Below are 10,886 nucleotides of genomic sequence, written 5' to 3'. Positions count from 1 at the left end.
CCTACATATCCCCCTCCCTCCATCTCTCCCTCCCAACTCACCCCCCCACCACTCCCTCCCTACTCCCTCCCTCAATCTCTCCCTCCCTACTCACCCACTCACCCACTCCCTCCCTACCCCCTCCCTCCATCTCTCCCTCCCTACTCACCCACCCACCCACTCCCTCACTACCCCCTCCCTCCATCTCTCCCTCCCTCCTTCCCCACATCCCTCCCTCTCTCCTCTGTTCTAACCGTACAGAGCACAGCTCCAACTCCTACCTTTTGGGCTGACCCCCCCTGTTCTGATACTCCTCCCTCTCTCTTTTCCCCTCTCTCTAATCCCTCCACCCTAGCCCTACCCAGGGTTAGTGGGCCTCTGCCACATAGCAGAGCAGAGCAGAGCCCGGGGAAGCGAACAGACTGGGGAGAAAGCGGCCAAACGGAGAACATCGGGACTGTTTGAAAACGTGTCGGACCTTCAACTGAAAAGTGTCGAGGTGAAGTTTCTCTGCACCGTCTTTCCTCATCGGAGAACTTGTCTGATGTCATTGCAGTGTGTTCTGCCTCCAGCACATGTGATGCACCGTGTGACCGGGGACGTGATGAAGGCACTATGTTCTCTCCTCACACGTCACACCCTCGCTGTACACAGCTGACTAGAGTTGTACACCATCCAACCAAAATGAATGGAAACATTACCCCACATTATAGATACATTTACATTTACATTTAAGTCATTTGGCAGACGCTCTTATCCAGAGCGACTTACAAATTGGTGAATTCACCTTATGACATCCAGTGGAACAGCCACTTTACAATAGTGCATCTAAATCATTTAAGGGGGGGGGTGAGAAGGATTACTTTATCCTATCCTAGGTATTCCTTGAAGAGGTGGGGTTTCAGGTGTCTCCGGAAGGTGGTGATAGACTCCGCTGTCCTGGCGTCGTGAGGGAGTTTGTTCCACCATTGGGGGGCCAGAGCAGCGAACAGTTTTGACTGGGCTGAGCGGGAACTGTACTTCCTCAGTGGTAGGGAGGCGAGCAGGCCAGAGGTGGATGAACGCAGTGATGAACGCAGTGATCCCATGATTCTGGTAGAATTACACAACGTCAGGATGTGATGTCATTCTGCTTCCTCCGCCATAGCGTTGTGCTCTCTGCTTCCCGTTGAAATGCATTTCCACTGTGCTTCAGTGTGTTCTCTGTGACACCAGCCTGGTCACACTCCTGATCAATGGTTGTGAATGCCATGAGTAAGACATTAGGTCTGCCCATTTCTCCACTGTTCTCCTATCCCCACAATGTTCTCCTCGCCCCACACTGTCCTCCTCACCCCACCCTATTCTCCTCTCCCCCACACTGTTCTCCCCCCCCCACACTGTTCTCCTCCCCAACACTGTTCTCCTCTACCCCACACTGTTCTCCTCCCCCACACTGTTCTCCTCTCCCCAAAACTGTCCTCCTCCCCCACACTGTTCTCCTCTCCCACACTGTTCTCCTCTCCCCCACACTGTTCTCCTTCCCCACACTGTTCTCCTCTCCCCCACACTGTTCTCCTCTCCCCCACACTGTTCTCCTCCCCCACACTGTTCTCCTCTAACCCACACTGTTCTCCTCCCCCACACTGTTCTCCTCTCCCCCACACTGTTCTCCTTCCCCACACTGTTCTCCTCTCCCCCACACTGTTCTCCTCTCCCCCACACTGTTCTCCTCCCCCACACTGTTCTCCTCTCCCCAAAACTGTCCTCCTCCCACCACACTGTTCTCCTCCCCCACACTGTTCTCCTCTCCCCCACACTGTTCTCCTCTCCCCCACACTGTTCTCCTCTCCCCCACCCTGTTCTCCTCCCCCACACTGTTCTCCTCTCCCCCACACTGTCCTCCTCCCACCACACTGTTCTCATACCCCACAATGTTCTCCTCCCCACAATGTTCTCCTCTCCCCCACACTGTTCTCCTCTCCCACACTGTTCTCCTCCCCCACACTGTTCTCCTCTCCCCCACACTGTTCTCCTCTCCCCCACACTGTTCTCCTCTCCCACACTGTTCTCCTCACCCCCACACTGTTGTCTTCCCCCACACTGTTCTCCTCTCCCCCACACTGTTCTCCTCTCCCCCACACTGTTCTCCTCCCCCACACTGTTCCCCTCTCCCCCACACTGTTCTCCTCTCCCCCACACTGTTCTCCACCCCCACACTGTTCTCCTCCCCACACACTGTTCTCCTCTCCCCCACACTGTTCCTCTCCCCCACACTGTTCTCCTCCCCCACACTGTTCTCCTCTCCCCCACACTGTTCTCCTCCCCCCACACTGTTCTCCTCCCCCCCACTGTTCTCCTCCCCCACACTGTTCTCCTCCCCCACACTGTTCTCCTCTCCCCCACACTGTTCTCCACCCCCACACTGTTCTCCTCCCACACACTGTTCTCCTCTCCCCCACACTGTTCCTCTCCCCCACACTGTTCTCCTCCCCCACACTGTTCTCCTCCCCCACACTGTTCTCCTCCCCCACACTGTTCTCCTCTCCCCCACACTGTTCTCCTCTCCCCCACAATGTTCTCCTCCCCCCACACTGTTCTCTTCCCCCCACACTGTTCTCCTCCCCAACACTATTCTTGTCTCCCCCACACTGTTCTCCTCCCCCACAATGTTCTCCTCTCCCCCACAATGTTCTCCTCCCCCACACTGTTCTCCTCTCCCCCACACTGTTCTCCTCCCCCCCACACTGTTCTCCTCTCTGCCACACTGTTCTCCTCCCCCCACACTGTTCTCCTCCCCAACACTATTCTTGTCTCCCCCACACTGTTCTCCTCCCCCCACACTGTTCTCCTCTCCCCCCACACTGTTCCCCTCTCCCCCACACTGTTCTCCTCTCCCCCACACTGTTCTCCTCCCACCACACTGTTCTCATCCCCCACAATGTTCTCCTCCCCCACAATGTTCTCCTCCCCCACACTGTTCTCCTCTCCCCGACACTGTTCTCCTCCCCCACACTTTTCTCCTCTCCCACACTGTTCTTCTTTCCTCCACACTGTTCTCCTCCCCCACACTGTTCCCCTCTCCCCCACACTGTTCTCCTCTCCCCGACACTGTTCTCCTCTCCCACACTGTTCTCCTCTCCCCCACACTGTTCTCTTCCCCCACACTGTTCTCCTCTCCCCCACACTGTTCTCCTCTCCCCCACACTGTTCTCCTCCCCCACACTGTTCTCCTCTCCCACACTGTTCTCCTCTCCCCCACACTGTTCTCCTCCCCCCACTTTTCTCCTCCCCCACACTGTTCTCCTCCCCCACACTGTTCTCCTCCCCACACTGTTCTCCTCTCCCCCACACTGTTCTCCTCCCCCCACACTGTTTCTCCTCCCCCACACTGTTCTCCTCCCCCCTCCACTGTTCTCCTCCCCCACACTGTTCTCCTCTCCCCCACACTGTTCTCCTCCCCCACACTGTTCTCCTCTCCCCCACACTGTTCTCCTCTCCACCACACTGTTCCCCTCTCCCCCACACTGTTCTCCTCTCCCCCACACTGTTCTCCTCCCCCACACTGTTCTCCTCTCCCCCACACTGTTCCCCTCCCCCACACTGTTCTCCTCTCCCCCACACTGTTCTCCTCTCCACACTGTTCTCCTACCCCACACTGTTCTCCTCCCCCACACTGTTCTCCTCTCCCCCACAATGTTCTCCTCCCCCCACACTGTTCTCCTCTCCCCCACACTGTTCTCCTCTCCCCAACACTGTTCTCCTCCCCCACACTGTTCTCCTCCCCCCACACTGTTCTCCTCCCCAACACTATTCTTGTCTCCACCACACTGTTCTCCTCCCCCACAATGTTATCCTCTCCCCCACAATGTTCTCCTCCCCCACACTGTTCTCCTCTCCCCCACACTGTTCTCCTCCCCCACACTGTTCTCCTCTCTGCCACACTGTTCTCCTCCCCCACACTGTTCTCCTCCCCAACACTATTCTTGTCTCCCCCACACTGTTCTCCTCCCCCACACTGTTCTCCTCTCCCCCACACTGTTCCCCTCTCCCCCACACTGTTCTCCTCTCCCCCACACTGTTCTCCTCCCACCACACTGTTCTCATCCCCCACAATGTTCTCCTCCCCCACAATGTTCTCCTCCCCCACACTGTTCTCCTCTCCCCAACACTGTTCTCCTCCCCCACACTTTTCTCCTCTCCCACACTGTTCTTCTTTCCTCCACACTGTTCTCCTCCCCCACACTGTTCCCCTCTCCCCCCCACTGTTCTCCTCTCCCCGACACTGTTCTCCTCTCCCACACTGTTCTCCTCTCCCCCACACTGTTCTCTTCCCCCACACTGTTCTCCTCTCCCCCACACTGTTCTCCTCTCCCCCACACTGTTCTCCTCTCCCCCACACTGTTCTCCTCCCTCACACTGTTCTCCTCTCCCACACTGTTCTCCTCTCCCCCACACTGTTCTCCTCCCCCACACTTTTCTCCTCCCCCACACTGTTCTCCTCCCCCACACTGTTCTCCTCTCCCACACTGTTCTCCTCTCCCCCACACTGTTCTCCTCCCCCACACTTTCTCCTCCCCCACACTGTTCTCCTCCCCCACACTGTTCTCCTCCCCCACACTGTTCTCCTCTCCCCCACACTGTTCTCCTCCCCCACACTGTTCTCCTCTCCCCCACAATGTTCTCCTCTCCACCACACTGTTCCCCTCTCCCCCACACTGTTCTCCTCTCCCCCACACTGTTCTCCTCTCCCACACTGTTCTTCTCTCCCCCACACTGTTCCCCTCCCCCACACTGTTCTCCTCTCCCCCACACTGTTCTCCTCTCCACACTGTTCTCCTACCCCACACTGTTCTCCTCCCCCACACTGTTCTCCTCTCCCCCACACTGTTCTCCTCTCCCCACACTGTTCTCCTACCCCACACTGTTCTCCTCCCCTACACTGATCTCCTCTCCCCCACACTATTCTCCTCTCCCCCACACTGTTCTCCCCCCCCACACTGTTCTCCTCCCCCCACACTGTTCTCCTCCACCCACACTGTTCTCCTCCCCCCACACTGTTCTCCTCTCCCCCACACTGTTCTCCTCCCCACACTGTTCTCCTCCCCCCACACTGTTCTCTCCTCCCCCCACACTGTTCTTCTCTCCCCCACACTGTTCTCCTCTCCCCCACACTGTTCTCCTCCCCCCACACTCTCCCCCCACTCTGTTCTCCTCCCCCACACTGTTCTCCTCTCCCCCACACTGTTCTCCTCCCCCACACTGTTCTCCTCTCCCCCACACTGTTCTCCTCCCCCCCACGGTTCTCCTCTCCCACACTGTTCTCCTCTCCCCCACACTGTCCTCCTCCCCCACACTTTTCTCCTCCCCCACACTGTTCTCCTCCCACACACTGTTCTCCTCTCCCCCACACTGTTCTCCTCTCCCCCACACTGTTCTCCTCTCCCCCACCCTGTTCTCCTCTCCTCCACACTGTTCTCCTATCCCACACTGTTCTCCTCTCCCCCACACTGTTCTCCTCCCCCAAACTGTTCTCCCCCCACACTGTTCTCCTCTCCCCCACACTGTTCTCCTCTCCCCCACACTGTTCTCCTCTCCCCCACACTGTTCTCCTCCCCCACACTGTTCTCCTCCCCCCACACTGTTCTCCCCCACACTCTCCCCCCCACACTGTTCTCCTCTCCCCCCCCCACACTGTTCCCCTCTCCCCCACACTGTTCTCCTCCCCCCATCCTGTTCTCCTCCCCCACACTGTTCTCCTCTCCCCCACACTGTTCTCCTCCCCCCACACTGTTCTCCTCCCCCACACTGTTCTCCTCCCCCACACTGTTCTCCTCCCCCACACTGTTCTCCTCCCCCACACTGTTCTCCTCCCCCACACTGTTCTCCTCTCCCCCACACTGTTCTCCTCCCCCCACACACTGTTCTCCTCCCCCCACACTCCACACTGTTCTCCTCTCCCCACACCGTTCTCCTCTCCCCCCCACACTGTTCTCCTCCCCCACACTGTTCTCCTCCCCCACACTGTTCTCCTCCCCCACACTGTTCTCCTCCCCCACACTGTTCTCCTCTCCCCCACACTGTTCTCCTCTCCCCCACACTGTTCTCCTCTCCTCCACACTGTTCTCCTCCCCCACACTGTTCTCCTCTCCCCCACACTGTTCTCCTCCCCCCACACTGTTCTCCTCTCCTCCACACTGTTCTCCTCTCCCCCACACTGTTCTCCTCTCCCCCACACTGTTCTCCTCCCCCCACACTGTTCTCCTCTCCCCCACACTGTTCTCCTCTCCCCCACACTGTTCTCCTCCCCCACACTGTTCTCCTCTCCCCCACACTGTTCTCCTCTCCCCACACTGTTCTCCTCTCCCCCACCCTGTTCTCCTCCCCCACACTGTTCTCCTCTCCCCCCCACACTGTTCTCCTCCCCCACTCTGTTCTCCGCCCCCACACTGTTCTCCCTCTCCCACACACTGTTCTCCTCTCCCCCACACTGTTCTCCTCTCCCCCACACTGTTCTCCTCTCCTCCACACTGTTCTCCTCTCCCACACTGTTCTCCTCTCCCCCACACTGTTCTCCTCCCCCACACTTTCTCCTCCCCCCACACTGTTCTCCTCTCCCCCACACTGTTCTCCTCTCCCCCACACTGTTCTCCTCTCCTCCACACTGTTCTCCTCCCCCCACACTGTTCTCCTCTCCCCCACACTGTTCTCCTCCCCCACACTGTTCTCCTCTCCTCCACACTGTTCTCCTCCCCCACACTGTTCTCCTCTCCCCCACACTGTTCTCCTCTCCCCCACCCTGTTCTCCTCCCCCACACTGTTCTCCTCTAACCCACACTGTTCTCCTCCCAAAAAACTGTTCTCCCCCCCACACTGTTCTCCTCTCCCCCACACTGTTCTCCCCCCCACACTGTTCTCCTCTCCCCCACCCTGTTCTCCTCCCCCACACTGTTCTCCTCCCCAACACTGTTCTCCTCCCCCACACTGTTCTCCTCTCGCACACCCTGTTCTCCTCCCCCACACTGTTCTCCTCCTACACACTGTTCTCCTCCCCCACACTGTTCTCCTCTCCCCCACACTGTTCTCCTCCTCCACACTGTTCTCCTCCCCCACACTGTTCTCCTCTCCCACACTGTTCTCCTCCCCCACACTTTTCTCCTCCCCCACACTGTTCTTCTCTCCCCCACACTGTTCTCCTCTCCCCCACACTGTTCTCCTCTCCCCCACTCTGTTCTCCTCCCCCACACTGTTCTCCTCTCCCCCACACTGTTCTCCTCCCCCACACTGTTCTCCTCTCCCCCACACTGTTCTCCTCCCCCACACGGTTCTCCTCTCCCACACTGTTCTCCTCTCCCCCACACTGTCCTCCTCCCCCACACTTTTCTCCTCCCCCACACTGTTCTCCTCCCACACACTGTTCTCCTCTCCCCCACACTGTTCTCCTCTCCCCACACTGTTCTCCTCTCCCCCACACTGTTCTCCTCTCCTCCACACTGTTCTCCTATCCCACACTGTTCTCCTCTCCCCCACACTGTTCTCCTCCCCCACACTGTTCTCCCCCCTGACACTGTTCTCCTCTCCCCCACACTGTTCTCCTCTCTCCCACACTGTTCTCCTCCCCCACACTTTTCTCCTCCCCCACACTGTTCTCCTCTCCCCCACACTGTTCTCCTCTCCCCCACACTGTTCTCCTCCCCCCATCCTTTTCTCCTCCCCCACACTGTTCTCCTCTCCCCCACACTGTTCTCCTCCCCCACACTGTTCTCCTCTAACCCACACTGTTCTCCTCCCCCACACTGTTCTCCTCTCCCCCACACTGTTCTCCTCTCCCACACTGTTCTCCTCTCCCCCACACTGTTCTCCTCCCCCACACTTTTCTCCTCCCCCACACTGTTCTCCTCCCACACACTGTTCTCCTCTCCCCCACACTGTTCTCCTCTCCTCCACACTGTTCTCCTCTCCCACACTGTTCTCCTCTCCCCCACACTGTTCTCCTCTCCCACACTGTTCTCCTCTCCCCCACACTGTTCTCCTCCCCCACACTGTTCTCCTCCCCCACACTGTTCTCCTCTCCCCCACACTGTTCTCCTCCCCCCCCACACTGTTCTCCTCTCCCCCACACTGTTCTCCTCCCCCCACACTGTTCTCCTCTCCCCCACACTGTTCTCCTCTCCCCCACACTGTTCTCCTCTCCCCCACACTGTTCTCCTCCCCCCACACTGTTCTCCTCCCCCACACTGTTCTCCTCCCCCCACACTGTTCTCCTCTCCCCCCACACTGTTCTCCTCTCCCCCACACTGTTCTCCTCTCCCCACACTGTTCTCCTCTCCCCCCCCCACTGTTCTCCTCCCCCACACTGTTCTCCTCCCCCCACACTGTTCTCCTCTCCCACGCTCTGTTCTCCTCTCACCCCCCCTGTTCTCCTCCCCCCCACACTGTTCTCCTCCCCACACTGTTCTCCTCCCCCACACTGTTCTCCTCTCCCCCACACTGTTCTCCTCCCCCACACTTTTCTCCTCCCCCACACTGTTCTCCTCCCACACACTGTTCTCCTCCCACACTCCCCCCCCCACACTGTTCTCCTCTCCCCCACACTGTTCTCCTCTCCTCCACACTGTTCTCCTCTCCCACACTGTTTTCCTCTCCCCCACACTGTTCTCCTCCCCCACACTTTTCTCCTCCCCCACACTGTTCTCCTCTCCCCCACACTGTTCTCCTCTCCCCCACACTGTTCTCCTCTCCTCCACACTGTTCTCCTCCCCCACACTGTTCTCCTCTCCCCCACACTGTTCTCCTCCCCCACACTGTTCTCCTCACCCCCACACTGTTCTCCTCCCCCACACTGTTCTCCTCCCCCACACTGTTCTCCTCCCCCACACTGTTCTCCCCCCACACTGTTCTCCTCTCCCCCACACTGTTCTCCTCCCCCACACTGTTCTCCTCTCCCCCACCCTGGTCTCCTCCCCCACACTGTTCTCCTCCCCAACACTGTTCTCCTCCCCCCACACTGTTCTCCTCTCCCCCACCCTGTTCTCCTCCCCCACACTGTTCTCCTCTCCCCCACCCTGTTCTCCTCCCCCACACTGTTCTCCTCCCCAACACTGTTCTCCTCCCCCACACTGTTCTCCTCTCCCCCACCCTGTTCTCCTCCCCCACACTGTTCTCCTCCTCCACACTGTTCTCCTCCCCCACACTGTTCTCCTCTCCCCCACACTGTTCTCCTCCTCCACACTGTTCTCCTCCCCCACACTGTTCTCCTCCCCCACACTGTTCTCCTCTCCCCCACACTGTTCTCCTCTCCCCCACACTGTTCTCCTCTCCCCCACACTGTTCTCCTCCTCCACACTGTTCTCCTCTCCCACACTGTTCTCCTCCCCCACACTGTTCTCCTCTCCCACACTGTTCCTCCTCTCTGTGTACCCAGGAAATGATCCACGCCACTTCCTATCCCTCACCGTCCATCATCAGGACATCATTCACCCCACCAGCTAATCCCTCGGGATAAATATGCACCAATCCTCCTCCGCTTCCTGCCTTGTTCGTCGCAGACAGCAGTCTAATTGAACAGGGCTCATCCAATCAATGCCTTTTCCCCCATATTCCACACACATATAATCCATCCATTCCTCACCTCACACCACCTCCCTCCGTCTCATTTGATTTATTTGCAATAATTCATTTGAACCCGTTGTATTGTGGACAGGCTTAAAGAGCCATGTTGTAATTCAGCTGCGCCCCAAGACAAACAAGCGGGCAACCCCTAAACAACCTTCACTCAATCATCAACAACCACAAACACACCTCTCCGTCGCAAGGGCCAGGGAACTCATTTGCTAAAAGGGACGTGTTAAAAAGCCCAATAAACTACGTGCCACTCGACAACTCATTCACTTTAACGGCTTCATTAACAAAAACTATTTTTTTCCCTCCTCTTGGTTAGGAAGCAGAGAGGTACTGGTGGCGTCCTGCCCACCTGTCTGTAATAACTCACTCGTACAGTCAAGAGGAATAGACAAACGCAGGGGGTCAGTTCACAGCTACAGTTAGAGATTCCTGTTAACCTCAAGAGTCCACATTTGACAAATTGGAGTCTGTTAGCAGACGCTCTTATCCGGAGCGATTTACAATTAGAGAATTCATCTGAAGATCGCCAGGTGGGACAACCACATATCTCAGTCATAGGAAGTACACTCTCCGTCAATAAAGTAGCTATCCTGCAAAGTCAGAACTAGAAGGGGGTGGCGGTGGTGGGGTCAAAGTCAGAACTAGAAGGGGGTGGCGGTGGTGGGGTCAAAGTCAGAACTAGAAGGGGGTGGCGGTGGTGGGGTCAAAGTCAGAACTAGAAGGGGGTGGTGGTGGGGTCAAAGTCAGAACTAGAAGGGGGTGGCGGTGGTGGGGTCAAAGTCAGAACTAGAAGGGGTGGTGGTGGTGGGGTCAAAGTCAGAACTAGAAGGGGGTGGCGGTGGGGTCAAAGTCAGCACTAGAAGGGGGTGGCGGTGGTGGGGTCAAAGTCAGAACTAGAAGGGGGTGGCGGTGGTGGGGTCAAAGTCAGAACTAGAAGGGGTGGCGGTGGTGGGGTCAAAGTCAGAACTAGAAGGGGGTGGCGGTGGTGGGGTCAAAGTCAGAACTAGAAGGGGGTGGCGGTGGTGGGGTCAAAGTCAGAACTAGAAGGGGGTGGCGGTGGGGTCAAAGTCAGAACTAGAAGGGGGTGGCGGTGGTGGGGTCAAAGTCAGAACTAGAAGGGGATGGCGGTGGTGGGGTCAAAGTCAGAACTAGAAGGGGGTGGCGGTGGTGGGGTCAAAGTCAGAACTAGAGGGGGGTGGTGGTGTTGGGGTCAAAGTCAGAACTAGAGGGGGGTGGTGGTGTTGGGGTCAAAGTCAGAACTAGAAGGGGGTGGCGGTGGTGGGGTCAAGGGCAATTCCATTGGT

The sequence above is a fragment of the Oncorhynchus masou genome, unplaced genomic scaffold (genome assembly GCF_036934945.1).
Source record: "Oncorhynchus masou masou isolate Uvic2021 unplaced genomic scaffold, UVic_Omas_1.1 unplaced_scaffold_753, whole genome shotgun sequence".
NCBI lineage: Eukaryota > Metazoa > Chordata > Actinopteri > Salmoniformes > Salmonidae > Oncorhynchus > Oncorhynchus masou.
Note: the sequence above shows the minus strand (reverse complement) of the source record.